Source organism: Corvus brachyrhynchos, unplaced genomic scaffold (genome assembly GCF_000691975.1).
Source record: "Corvus brachyrhynchos isolate BGI_N302 unplaced genomic scaffold, ASM69197v1 scaffold126, whole genome shotgun sequence".
NCBI lineage: Eukaryota > Metazoa > Chordata > Aves > Passeriformes > Corvidae > Corvus > Corvus brachyrhynchos.
In genome coordinates, this window is record NW_008239283.1 from 430,814 (window position 1) to 445,704 (window position 14,891).

Sequence of the window (14,891 nt, forward strand, 5' to 3'; positions counted from 1 at the left end):
CTTGCTTATTGGTGTTGGATAACACCACATTTTATTAAAGATCTGTGAAGTGTTTCCTGAGAGGTTACAGAGAGTATTTTTTTTTAGGCATTTAAGTTTTACAAAATCTTCTTGGCTTTGCGTAGGTGATAACAGGAAAGAGGAATAATGAGACAAAACCTCTTCTTTCAGGGTTTTTAATTGAGAAACAAATTATTTCATGGCTTCTCATTAGTTATTCCCATGGATTGTAATGACAAGGTGCCAGCTTTCACACTTTAAGCAGGTTAATTAACCAGGTAGTAATGAAATTGGGTGATACCTGTGTGTTGGTGTGCCGCAGCTCCTAATAATGTGCTTTAATGTCTGTGAACCTGAAAGGATATTTTCAGTTCCAGCTCCTCTCAGCACTGCATAAATAAATGCTTCCCAGCTAATGGGCAAACTCATTTTAAAGTTACACTTTGGTCACCATTATTATGTTTCATGAAGTAGATGTTGATATTTTTGCCCTTTTTGAGACTATAAAGGGACACCAAGAAAGCTGGAATACCTCAGCTGATGTGTTTATTTTCCTTCTATCCACTGGCCACGTGTTAAATATTTTAATGCTATTTCTTTCCCCTAGAAATAATAAAATTAAATTTTAAAATTGATGTTTAAAGATTTTTCTAGGATAAAATTGATGTAGAAATATGAGCAAGTAGCAGGAGTAGCACATGTGCACAAGGAAGGAAACACATTTGAAAAAGAAAAGAAAAAACCCAAACACACAACAAAAATTTGAATTTCAGGCTTCCCAAGAGCAAGTCTCAATAGCTGTGTGATTTACCTAATTTAAGAAGTATCTTTTAAAGAATCCCAAGGAGTATCCTTAGCTAGAAGTGCTGCTAATAACCACTTGTGCTGGAAGGGATATAAGGAAATGCTTGAGTTCAGTTTTTCTGCTTGAAATATTGAGGCACACAAGTGGTACAATTTTTTCATGGCAAACAAAACATTACACAAGTTTTGTGTTCCTTCTTGCTGGCGATTTGCTCACACAGCAATTCTGATTTCTAGGAAAGTATTTGTTATTTCTAAATATTTACTGGATGGTTTATGCAAACAAGTGTTGGCCTCATTCAGGCACTGATCGTTTTTACAGTCATTGTTTATAATACACAGTTTGTCATCAGAATCACATGGGCATTGTCTCCATTCTCTTACTGGATGTTTGACTGCTTTAAAAATGAGCAATAACAAGGCTGGCAAGTGAATGAAGAATAACAAAGTCCTTCCTCATATGATTTTTTTTGAACAAATAAACGTTTAGGCCAAACTTAAAAGGTCTTGCAAATATTTGTCCGAATAAACCAGTCAGGGCCCATCTGAACACTTGCCGAGAGCAAATAACACGACCCAACAGAAAACAGCAAAGCAAATTTCCCAGGCTTGTTTGTAAAAGTAATCTTCAGCAAGTATTTTGGATTGTTTGACCACATATGTCCCAGTGTTTACTCACAGCGAGCAGGCTACTGAGCTTGAAGGCATCTTCCTAGCAAAGCAGTGGAAATATGAACTGAATTCACAGTATTTATACTGCCTTTATAAATTACTATTTTTTTTTTAATAGCCCTTTATTTTTTGTATTAAATCCTGAGGATTTTTTTATGAGCCTAAAAGAAAATTTGAGCAAAACTCTCTTGACTGATGAGAAAGATTGCTGTGCAAAATGCCAGTAGTTTCCTTTGCTTGCTCTAGTATTGAAGTCTTCTAATAATGCTTTTCTCCATGTTTTATTTGTTTGGGTGAGGATTGCTTGTGTTCCTGCTTTTAACCACTGGGATCATCAGTTGGGAGCAATTTTCTCCTCTGGGATAGAGCTTAATACAGCTGGAAGTAATGGGAAGTCAGCAAGTAATTGATAAATGCAGTGAGTAAATGGTGGCTTATCCAACAAAACCCAAATTTAAGTTCTCAGGACTAGGTGGTCTGAAAAGATTAAGCTCCACTTGGCTGGGGAGCATTGAATAATGATTGAACACCCAGAGCATCTCAGCCCTGCGTCTCCCACTCTTTTTATTTTACACATCACAATTACCAGCCATGATCTTCATTCATGACTTATTGTGGGCGACAGGCCATAATCCTCATTCATGACCAGCTACAACAGAAAAAAAAAACCCAACAAAAAACCAACCCACCACACAAAACAAAAGCCCTTCATGCCACTTAGAGAGAACATGACATTATGCAGAGTTTCCCTCATTCTACAGATACAGCAAATGCCACAGCAGAGATGCTTTTAAAGCATCTGTTTAAAAAAAAAAAAAAAAAAAAGAGATGCAGCTTTCCTAAGTTGTTGTGGGGAAGAGAAGAAAGCAGGGTGGAATTGCAAACATGTATATCATTACTGCAACTGCATTCCATTTATTTTCCTTTGCAAAATAAATTACATAAATGGGGTTTGTATTGTTAGCTATTCTTCATTCAGAGATTGGGATAATTAGGTTTCAAATACGGTGATGTTTTAAAACACATTTAATTTAGTAAAATTGGTAAGGAAGCTACGGCAATTAAAAATAAAGGACAAAAGTTTCTTTTGCCTTCCTGGGTAATTTGGGGTGAATTTAGACTATGGCATTAGAAGTACAAAAGGTAACTAAAAATGCCATTAAATGAAATGTTCCCAGTCCAAGCAATTTCCTTCTTAACAGAAAGTAAAATGCAAACAGAGATTACTAAAACCCTGCTGTGTTTAATTTAAGTGTATGTAAGCCTTTTACTCACAGTTATTTTGTCTGGAGATAATCATGTAGATCCTCAGTGGTCAGAGCTGTGAAGCGTGTGTTGTCAAAAGTTGCTCACTCTTTGATTCCCCCTCGCTTCTGTCAGCCATGGTTCACATCATGCAAGCTCAGCTCATTCATCTTCTGACAGGGTGGGATTCTCCCATTTCTGTCTCCATCAATTTGTTCCTGTCGCCTCTGGATTGCTCGCAGAAATACCGAAAAAGTGTGTGAGTTGGGTGTAAATTATTGTTATTTCTCTGGCTAACAGGAGCACACTGCAGGGATGGAGCACATCAGCTCTTCCAGCACTGCAGCAACAGGCAGGGGTAGGGTTGTTAAACCAAAGGGGAAATTCGGCATCTTCTGTACATTCATCATTCTGCAGAAATGAAAGGGTTGGAGAGGGGTTAGATACAGCACTGGCAGGGGCTGTTCTGGAGAGGTTTGATATGTGCATCTGGGAAGGAATTCTGTGCAGCCAGAAATTAGGGGCTGGTGCTTGGGGCACGGTGCTCTCTTGGGCAGGGGAGTCAGTGGGGAGCTGGGCCCACAGAAAGAGGTGCTGTGTGGGAAGTTTCTTTTGTCACGGAGATTTTTGTGTCGATGCTTTATACTGGTACCTTATACCTGGTTTGAGAGTGGTTCAGGAGAGGTGAGGACTTCTTTGTTACCCAGGTCTTGATTCATGACAGTGTTCACTGTGTAGGCAGTTGCTATTGCTTTCACAGGGACCAGAAATTGCATTTAGCACAAGGCAGGGGAAGCAGAGGGGATGTAAAACAGTTCGCATTTGCTGGTCATGGCGTGTGGAATAATCACAGCAGCCACCAGCTGGGAATGAGCCAAAAGCTGTGATGCAGCAAGGGCTGAGGTGCTCCTCAGCTGGCAAAGGCAAAACTGCAGCATCCCAGGATTCAGACAAAGCAAGATGAGGCTGGGAGGCTCAACTGCAGCCTGGCTGCCAGCACATTCCACCTTGGGTGCCACCTCAGACCCCTCAGCTGCTGTAGTTTGCCCTGTCCTGCTCAAGTTGTCCTTCATTTTCAGCATGTGCTGTAACTATTGAGATTTTACCAGGCAGAAAATGTAACTTTTTTAGGAGTTTAGCTTCTGTGAATTTGGGATGAAAAGACCAAGAGTGCCAGGTAATGGTCAAGCAAGTTGTTCTCCAAAAAAATGCATCTCCTAAAATCATGGAATTCCAGAGTGGTTTGGGTGGAAGGGACCGTAAAGCCCATCTCGTTCCAGCCCCTGCCATGGGCAGGGACACCTTCCACTATCCCAGGGTGCTCCAAGATCCATCCAGCCTGGCCTTGGACACTTTCAAGCAACAGCTTCTCTGGACAACCTGTGCCAGAGCCTCAGAACTCTTCTGAGTGAAGAACTTCTCTCTAATTCCAAATCCAAATCTCTTTTTTAGTTTAAAATCATCCCCCTGACCTGTCACTATCTGCCTCTGGAAAAAGTCACTCTCCCTCTTTTTACTACATCCCTGTCACTGAGGTGTGAGGTCAGTGTCTCTTCTGATGTCTCTGCTTGGATCTTGAAGCACATCGAGATTTATTCACCAGCCTTCCCTCCCTGAGCCACAGGGTCCAGGTCACCATGTGGAGAAAATCAACTGGGGGAAAACATCAACTTCCCATTCTTCTGGAGGAAAATACACCTCTTTCCACTGAGGCTGGACATCATTTCTTAGCAAGGCTTCTTTTCAAGAAAGTTTCTTTCTGTATGACGGATTTTTTTCTGTTTTTTAAATTTTTTTTCCCACACTGGTGGGGGGTGGGTGTTTAGCTTTTTTTGGGGTGTGTTTTTTGGTGAGGGTTGTTTGGGTTTTTTTGGCTGAACATTATGACACTATTTTTTTGCTTGTAGGCTACTTCTGCAAACTCAAACTCAATTCCCTCCCACAAAAAACTTATCACATCTCCTACCCTGCAGAAAAAAAAACGTGTTTCCCTCCATCATCTGGACAGGAAAACACAAAGATGACCGTGATGTTAAGTAAGACCTTTAAATTCTTTTAGATTTTGCTCTTGTCGTTGGCACGGTGAGTGAAGAAGCTCTGACACATTTATTACTTTTAATATGAGAGTAAGCAGAGAGAGACTGATGCCAATTACCCCTCTGTGGGGAAGAGCCTCTGCTGGGAGGCACCAAGAGCCCTGCTCTGACTCTGCTCTTCTTTAATGTGCTCTGGGAAATTGAATGTGAATTAGTGGGATGCAGTGTGCAGTCTGACTCTTCATTTCACCCGGCCTGCCTCTTGCAGCTCCACGTGACGTTCCTATCCCTGCCTGGGAGACATGGCTTACATAAAGAGACAATAGGGGAGCAAAAAGAGGAATTTGTGTGAGAATAGAAAACAGTGACAAAACTGTATTAGATTAATTAGATATAAAGTGACATTAAATAGAATTCTTAAAGCAATCTTAAATTATGTTTTTCTGTAAGCATTGTGAAGGCGTGTTTTACCTTGTCAGCTCTGCTGCTTTAGGTCTTCCACCAACTTCTCCCATGGGAGATGTTTCCCTTTGTCCTGTGGAAGTCCATCTGACAGCAGATCTGAGCAGAGGCACGGTGTCTAACACCCCCCATCACCCTGGCACAGGGAGACACTGAACATACGCAATCCCTGTTTGTTCACCAAGGAGGGATCAGGACTCCACGGGAAATCTGTTGGGGAGCTCTCATGTCTTCATATCAGCCATGTCCTGTAGAACGATGATTTTATCAATGATAAAAAAATCCTTTTGATCTGGCTGCCATAAGGAAGTGCTGGTTTGGGGTGGTTTTGGGCAGGGGAAGGGGCAGGCAAGTAAAATACTTTCACTTTTCCATGAAACGTTGTCACTGTGGTTAGGAACAGAGAGGATTTCTGTGCCTGTGCTGGTATCTTGTCGTGATAATTTGCAGGGAAGAGCGACAGTGTTTGTCAGTGAAAGGAAGAGGATTTCTGGCCAATTAAGAAGAAGTTATAAATGTTGGAAAAGTAAAGATGCTTGATTCTAGAAATGCTAGAATATTATGGTCCTTTGCCAATCTTTTAATATTAAGTGGACTGCAATTTGGGGAGAAAATATTTTTTATGGAGCAACCTCTTTGCTATTGTGTGTGTGTGTGACAATCATCTTAGTCCCGTGTGTAGATTTTCACGATGCATTTTGTTTCTGTAGAGGTCTGACAGAAAACTTGTATCTGAATTCAATTTTCTGCTAGGGAAAGTGAGCCACTTGTGTGTTTCAGGAAGACTTTGGATTGCTATCAAGATTTGTCCTAACCATAAACTACTAGGTTACCAAAAAACTCAGCTTGGAGTACAGTTCAATCTCAAGGTTAGGAAATGATCACAAGTACCAGTGACTACCTTTAATCACAGCTTAGTTTGCCAAGGAGAATTTCCTTGGTCCAATGTCTTCTGTACTGAATTATAGAAGATTATAGCTGGGATTTTTTTTTTTTAACTTTAGGAAAGTTTTGTTGTTATTTCCCAGCATAGAATGTTGTTAGCTACCTGGTAAGTATTGTCTGCAAGAAAATTCAAATCGTGTGTTGCAACAATATTGGTTTTTCATGAGATCTTGTATCGTTAGACACGTTAGGCTTAGTTCTGTTAACTTAAAAAAAAAAAAGCCAACCCTGTTTAGAGGTCTGGAAATGAGGTTTTATGGAATGCTGTGAATTGTGGTTATGTGCAGACGCTCGGAGTGAGATTGTTTCTGAGGAGCTGAAGGAAAAAGTTGCAATATTTGAAGTTTATAAAAAGCTTCAGTTTGGAATGAAAACAGTCCTTTCTCTGCCTCTCGCCCTCCCCCTTGGTCTCCTCTTGGCACTGGGAGAATCCTTGTGCTGATGGAAGTCGGAAGGAGGAGCAGCTGGTCGTGCCAGAGAAGCCTAGCAGATGCAGTGTGAAGAACTTGCTCCCTTTTAATTAAAGTGAGGATTAGAATCAGCTTCTGGATGCCTCAGAAACCACCTTTTCCCTCTATCAGAAACGCATCTCTCCCCTTGTCTCATTCCCAGAAACCCAGGACTCAGGACAGCTGAGATTTCTGAAATTCTGAGATTAAGTTTATACTAAATTCTGCTCCTTTCCTGATACTCCTTGTCAAAATAGTCTTGCTCAGTCTTCAAACATCTCTTTGCTCAAATTGCCATTTTCTGAATCAGAGAACTCCTTGGATCACTGCTGAATTAAAGCTGGTTAAATTTCTCATTATGCACCATTTTCTGGTAAACACTTTTTATATTTGGGAACCATTCCTGATTTCTGTGAATACCCAGATATTTTTAGATGCTTCACAAGCAGTAGCTGTAGGTGTTCACTTGTTTTCCATTTTGACTATTTCCAATTCAACCTTGGTTTTTAGTGTACACTATTGGTCTCCTAGGACATATGATATTTACCCCCTCTCTTCTTGATTAGATCATTGAAGCTTTTTTAAAGAGGGAAATAATTAATAGTTCTTGGTGAATAATCAAATAAAAAGGCAATTAATGAATAATGCACACCCTGCCCAAATTTTCAGACATTGATCATCTGTTAATTTTGTGCAATCCTTCGGATTCAGATACTTTTTCATTCATAAACTCGTGGTCACATGTATGCAGGGCTTGAATGACGCTGGGCAATGAATGACAGCAGAGAAAAATCTTGCAGAAGATTCTTGAGGTTATTTCTTGCAGAAGAAAGAAAAACAACCCCAAATCACCCAAGTTTTTGGTTGTTCCAGCTCTTCTCTCTAGGCTTCAGTGACTCAGTTCTTCTATTCTCATCATCACCTCCAAGCAGGGACTAAACCAAGATGTTTTACAATGTGCTGTGCAGCCACTGGGCATTTCTGTGTGCTGTACCCAAGCTCCAGGAACTCTGTGGTTACTGGGAAATCTGGGAAACAGCAGTGGGCTGAGAGCTGCCTGGGAGCCTCTGACTGTGCCTTTGGTTAGCAGTCGTCTCCTTTGATGGATCACTGTTTTTGGTGGACTCTGGCTCTCTGCTTTGGGACACACACAGTTTTGGTGGTTGTTTTTTATTTGCTTTTAATTTCCTCTGATGTGCAGCAAGTTGGAGAGCTGGAAAGGCTTAAAAATCTCTCTTTGGCAAATGATGCCACTCGACATTTTTCACAATTAGCCCTGCAGGAGCTGAAGGGTTTAACTTTGCTCACTTGGCTCCACCTGGTTTCTCCCAGCTCTTGTCCTCAGGACTCCTTTTAACCTTAACTGTCTCAAAAGGTTGAAATTTGTCCTGTTAGCCATGGCTGGCTGAAATATCACTGAATTTAGGGATTTGGCCACCAAGGGGCCACAATCTCTGCCCAGCTCCTCGTACAGCACGTACATATGAAAAAATCAAAGCTTCCAAAAGGCTGAAATCGTCGTTCTGCTGAAAAATGATCTGTCTGCAGGTAAAAAAGATGGGAAATACTGACTGAAAGAGTCCTAGCCCAGTTCTACTCATCCTTCAGGCACTCAGTGCACAGCCCTGAGCCCTTAAACCAGATCATACCCAATTTTTCAAACTCTCTGCCTCTGAATTCACAACTTCATCTTGCTAAAGCTGTGTTGAGAAGCCACCTCTGCATCCAAGGACCAAAGTTTAGGCTTAGGCATCTGAATCTATCCCCAAACTCAGATTTTTGGCTGCTTTAATGGACCTGACTCCACATTTCTTGTTTGGGATGAAAGATGCACTCTTCAATGATTTTGTGAAAAACACATTGCAAAACTTTAAAATCCAAATAAAATATACTTTGGAGCTTTATTATTTGTGACTACTGCACAGAGTTTGTTCATAGATTATAGTGAATTGTGAACAGAAGATTTAGAGGGTTTTATTTATCAAGCTCATCTAAATGAGCAATATTTTATTAATAGGATAAAAATATGAACAAGTAGATGAAGTTTGTTAATTTAAAAAATAATCTTAACATTGCCAGTGCTCTTCACTCATTCACTTCTGTTGGCATCAGGTGGTGTGTGTATTTATGTGAGTGTATGTACACATATGTAAAGCACACACACACGGATACATATGATAATTTTTTTTTTTTTTAGCTATTTTAGTTTTAATTCATAACTACTGAGCTCCAGTTTATTATAAGGTTCCTCAAGACAAACTGTTCCATTTCCTCTATTATCCAGACAGAATGGTTTATGGTCAGCCTGGTCAGGATCAAATTCAAATGGCCTCAGAGTTCAAAGGGATGGTGATGACTTGAGCAAACCATTTTTGTAATCTGTAAATTCCATTTCTACAGAAAAAAAAAAAAAGAAAAAAGAAAAAAATTGGCTGGAGCTTGTAATGGCTATGGCAAGATTTTGCAAGGTCAAGAGAAAAAAGAGTGTTGTGTGTTTTGACTCTGTCTCAGGACAGAGTGCATATTTGATAATGGGTTCACGCTATGCTGTTTGAAATGTTTTAAATTTTGGGGGTTTTTCCCCCCTTCTTATCAATTAATTTCTGTGTGTGTAGCTGGGACACTGCAGGCAGGGTGTAAAAGCCTTGATTTAAATCCCAGCACAGTAATTTGGGGTCTTTCCACTGGGTGAGGGTAGGGAGGCTCAGAGACAGGGAGGAGAAGGAGCTCTATCGAGGCTTTTTCTGGCTGGGCTCTTAGGTGAACGTACCCTTGTTGAGGAGCTGTGCCTGGGCAGGGCAGCAGTGGCCACTCCAACACCAGGAACTGGGACTGGGGACTTCTGTGCCTGTTCCTACAGGAACAACTTAGTCTGTGTGGTGTGTGCATGCAAATGCATTGGTAAAAGTGATAAAAATCTGCTTTTATGGCTACCGACCCTTATTCACACCCCTACCCCACAGTCTTACAGACTGTCTGTTCCCCTCTTCAAGTCCACCCCTCCCAAACCATTCTCCTGTACTCGCATGGGTTTTTTTCTGGAAAATGTGGGCATGGAGTGATAGGGCAATGTGAAATGGATTTAAGCTGACAGAGAGGGGGTTTAGGTTGGATCTATGGAAGAAATTCTTCCCTGTGAGAGTGGGGAGGCCCTGGCACAGGGTGTCCAGAGAAGCTGTGGCTGCCCCTGGATCCCTGGCAGTGCACAAGGCCGGGTTGGACAGGGCTTGGAGCAGCCTGGGACAGTGGAAGGTGTCCCTGCCCATGGCAGGGGTGGAATGGGATGAGCTTTAAGGTCCCTTCTAATCCAAACCATTCCAGTTTCTATGACAAACAGGCCTGTATGGCTCTTACAGTCCTTCCCTTAAACACAGAGGAGAATTCTCTTTGCACTGCTTTAGGCCACAGGAATTCAAAATATGATATATTTTTTAATATATATGTGAATCAACACAGAGGCTGGAAGTTTGAGTCCCACAGCAGGACCTGAGCCTTTGAGGCTCAGGTGCAAAAGCAGAGCTGAAAATGTTGTGTATAGGGCAACAGACTCAAGTTTGGCAGAGACAGAGAGGTAAAAAGATGGAAAGTGAACATGGGAATCTACTGCTCATTGTGATAAAACACAGAACAAAAATAATTCAAGAGTTGAAATGCTTTTTTCTGTCCATTTTATTTTTTGGGAAAGGAGAGTGCAGGGTGAACATTTTGAACATAACCTCCCAAAACCTGCTTGTCTCACTGGAGACACCTCCCTTCCTCTGTGTGTGTAGTTTATAGGAGCATCCCTTTTGAACTTGTCATGTTGATGGATGATTCCTGTTGTGTCCTATCAGATTGTACTGGGTATGTTGATATAAGATATTTTTCTGAAAGCAAATTGGATATCTTCTTAAGGTGGTTCTCACTCAGAGACCTTTTAAAACTTGCACAGTAAAATCACCTGTGATACTCACCTGTGATTTTAAACTTCTTTAGCAGGCACTGATTTATGAACTCAGCACTGTTAATAATAATGATCTATAAACCTGCAAAATTAGAGAAGCTTTGCAGTGCTAATATTGTTAGAAAAAATAAAAATGGAATTCCATAAGCAGTTTGTCTGACTAATTTCAGGTTTTCTTAGAAACTTTATAAATAACAGAAAAAAGGAAAAGATGTTCTCCTCTTGAAAAACTGCCTTTAACTACGAAACATTAGGCTGCAGTTGAAAGATGTTTCTGAGATTGCCAGGACCTCTAACGAATAGGATCTCACTGTAACTAATAATTATAAGTTTGTTTAGCTGAAGACATTTTTTTCTTTAAAAAAAAAACCCAACCAAACTTACAAAAATCCCTTCAGCCCAAGATATTTTGCATTCCACTGGCAGGTTTTATGCATAGGGTTTGTGAAGCTCAGCATTTCTTGAGTTGTTAGACATCACCCAAATTCTGATCATATGAGTAAGGTGTCACCACGTGTGGCCTGAGCCTACTGAATCTAACATGAGCTGAGCTAATGGAAGTTGCCTTATCTCCATTTTTTCATCCTAGCACCAAATGACTGCATTAGGAATCTGCCCAAGATAAAAAAGTGTGAAATATGCCTTCTAATTTATAATGCAGATTTTTGCATAACAGGATCAAAACTGTTATCCTGTTGTGAATGTAACATCAGAGTAAAATAACAAGCATTTTACCAGTTAATATGCAAGCTAATCTGACAAAAGCATTTTTACATTCATTTACAGAGTGACTAGCACCCTAAAAAACTCCTGGGAGATAAAAAAACCAAACCGAAACAAAATAAAACTTTAATCATTTCCATAACAAAAATTAAACAACTGTGGTGTACTTAGGGAGGTTTGGAAGGAAGAAGAAAAGGAAAAGGGATAAAGAAAGAAAGATGGCAAAAAAAACCCCCACTAAAATTCAACAAAGACCGTTGTGTCAAGAAAACAATGGTGAAAAATTGCTCATTTCTCTGGAGAACAATTGTAATGAGAATGAGAAACTGGTACTGAACCAATTCTCTTCTCAATCTTCAGATCTTAATCATGTGATCCTCTTAGGATGCCAGAATCTAGTTTTCCTAAAGGCCTGTATAAGCATGTTCAGTGTAAAATCTATCTAACCAGCAGGTGTCTTTTAACTTTATTTTGTCGTCAGCATCAAATAAAGATGAGAAGAATGGCACGAATGAGTTGATAAGTATTAAGAAAGCAGGTGAAAGGCAGGAGGATTGTGTCACAGTGAGGTTTCCAGCTTATCCACAGGCTGCAGCATTTAATTAGGGAGTTGGCCCAATCCATGTGTTGGGGGAAAACTGCTCATTCAAAGCACATCTTAATAAAGAATGACCAAAGATTAAATTGTATATATCAAACTTTGAATTTGGGATGCAGCATTGAGTCACAATGAGCTTAATGAATCAACTGCATGAAGGTCTGCAATGGGCAACTAAAAATATAACTGACGAGTTGCAAAGCAAATAGCTTAGCTTGGAGCATCAGGTCATTCTGATTATTTCAGGAGGAGGAGGATGGATCCACACAGAAAATTCTGGGCCATTTTTGCCTTGATGAGGGAAAGTGGAGGACAGTTTTTTTGTCCATTTTTCCAGCAGAAGGGGAAAAGAAAACCATGTTATTTTCCCTTTTTTTGCAGAATGTAGGACTGTTCCTCTCTATCTCCCCATTCCATTGGCAAGCTGGATACATTCATTGAGAATGTGAATCAATAAGGTGGATTTAAACACAATATTTGTTTTGGCTAATAACACAAAAGGCAACTATATTCCATGTAAAACTTGTAATGATTGTTAAAGCAGAAAAAAGGCCTTGGAATATAAACAATATATATTAAAAGGAGATGGCAGGACATAAATATGTAACTGGAACCATTACTGCCAAGTGTAACAGCAGGATAGAGCAGCTTCCTGTACAAATTGTTTCGAACTAGAGAAGTGCAAGGGTAGGGCTGTTTTATTCTAGGAAGCAGAATATTTTCTTTGGGTACTGGATATCTTTGGGTACTTGGATTTGAGAGGACTGAAGAGTTTCAGAATGAGAATAAAATCCGTATGTTATCATGTCACCATAAAATAAAAGATGGGAATAACCATGTTTGAATGGCTGTGGTGGTAGCCTCATGATCAGGATGGTGCAGTTGTAGAAGCAGGAGAAGGGAAAGGTTTTTCCATCCACCTCACTGGCCCTATCCTGGAAAATATTGGTTGGCAAATGTGCTGTGCTGATCAGTTCCCAGGAAAAGTTGATCATGATTAACATATGCAAAGTAACCGCAAAGCCAGTAACAGCAGAATGAAGGCTTTCCTTAAAAACACATTTAATAAAGATATTTCTGCTCCAACCACCACTTTGCATAAATATCCTCGGTCCTCTGGGGTATTTCTTGTGCTGGAGAGTGGCCAGTGCTGGGGAGCTCCGTGGGTGGGGGTGGGTCTGCTACTGAATGTGATCAATGAACTCAATTACGACCCTGTTGCAGAGACTTCCATCCTGAGCTCGCAGTGATACATAGTGCCCGCCATCCCTGACACTGCTCCCAAAATCTCTTCAATAAATAAGAGGATACTGGAGAGCTCTGACTTTGTTTCTTTTTTCTTTTTTTCCTTTTTTTCCCTTTTTTTTTTTCTTTTTTTTTAACAGCTCTTCTGGGTCCCCAGTTGATTTTCTTCGCAAGGTTAGTTGCTAATACATTCCTAGCACCCATGCATTATTAATGCTCACCGCTCTCCAAGGTGGCAGTGACAAATAGGGAGCAAAATTCACTGACTAGTGGGGAATGTACTTTTTAGTCATGCTTGAATTTTTCAATCCATTCTGCTTGTTGAGGATTTTTCAGTGGAGGTACTGTAGCAAAATATGATTTTTTTTTTTTTTCTTCTTCCTCAAACCTAAGAAGCACTCCAGTAACCAGTGGAAAGCTTATGAGTCAGGGCTTTTCCCAGGAGGTTTTGAGGGGGAGTAGTGCAAAAGCTACCTTTGATGTTTGCAGTAGCATGGAAGTCATTGTTTTTCCTCCCATGTAGTAAGTGGCAGTTTTGACTGCAAATCGACTATGCATGCAGTCAAGTAAATTATAATATTTTAACTAGGCTGTGCATGCCAGCTGTAGCATTCCCAGAAATAATACCAAGTGTGTATCATGAGCAACATTGATTTTTAATGTGCAGATTTGTTTCTTCAGATATAAAACTCTATTAATTTTGCAATATAAAGAAGCAATCTGTGAAATACATTCTTAGACTGTTATTGGTTACTATAAATCCCACTAGTGGTACTAGCACACTTGTTTAATTCAGAATTACTTCATTTAAAGTATGATTTTGTGCATGTGGTGGAGGTGCTGGAGATTTGGCAAAGACCTCTTTAACATAACAAATAGCTGACAGTAAATATTAGGCTAATTCTTCCTAACGTTTAATAGAGGGATAACTCAGTGGGCAGAATAATGAATTCCTTGCTAATGGCTGTACATAGGGGATTAACACCTTCGTGCAGCCATCCACAAATGCACTGAAAATATGAATGTATCTGTTTTGGAAGGGCTTGATATTGGTCCAGCTCTGAACCATAGGCAGCTTTGGAGCAAGATTTGCTTTAAGGTTCTGAGGGACCCTAAATCAAGAAGATCACTACCACTGTGTCTTGTTCAAGTGTTTTAGCTCTCCCATCTAGAGCCAAGGAAGACACAATGTAGTGCAGAGTCCACAGATCAAATTCTCATAGAATCATTGAATGGCTTGGATTGAAAGATCATCTTGTCCCAACCCCCTGCCATGGGCAGGGACACCTTCCACTGTCCCAGGGTGTTCCAAGCCTTGTCCAGCCTGGCCTTGGACACTTCCACGGATCCAGGGGCAGCCACAGCTTCTCTGGGCACCCTGTGCCAGGGCCTCCCCACACTCACAGACAAGAAATTCTTCCCAATATCAAATCTAAACCTGTCCTGTCTCACTTTGAAGCCATTCCCCCTTGTCCTGTTGATGCCTTTTCCTGGTCTTAAAATCAAGAGCCAAACACGGTTAGAAGGGAAAAAGGGATTTTACCTTGGTATTTATTTTAAGGATCCTTAGGTGCACACATCCAGGTCGAATGCATTGAAATGCCCACCGCAATGCCTACCACACAAAAGATCTGGTATCACATTAGAGGTGTTACTAATTAGCAGATCTATCAAAGATTCCCCAATGAGAGGCTCGAGTGAGCCCCCCTCCCCAAGGAACCTTCCCCTGGATGGTTCTATCTTGGTTTACAGAATGTGTTCTGGAGAGC

The 14,891-nt window shown here is 40.6% G+C and overlaps 2 long non-coding RNA genes across 2 annotated transcripts in view; one reads left to right on the forward strand and one right to left on the reverse strand.

The window, feature by feature from the left end:
• The window catches only part of LOC108448165, a 14,440-nt gene extending 10,775 nt beyond the window's left edge, over nucleotides 1-3,665 (reverse strand). The window contains exon 1 of the long non-coding RNA XR_001863961.1: nucleotides 2,752-3,665. This is a non-coding gene — a long non-coding RNA (uncharacterized LOC108448165). The remainder of the gene's footprint in view (nucleotides 1-2,751) is intronic.
• The window catches only part of LOC108448163, a 242,647-nt gene that overhangs the window by 153,033 nt on the left and 74,723 nt on the right, over nucleotides 1-14,891 (forward strand). The gene's annotated exons all lie outside the window — the stretch shown is intronic.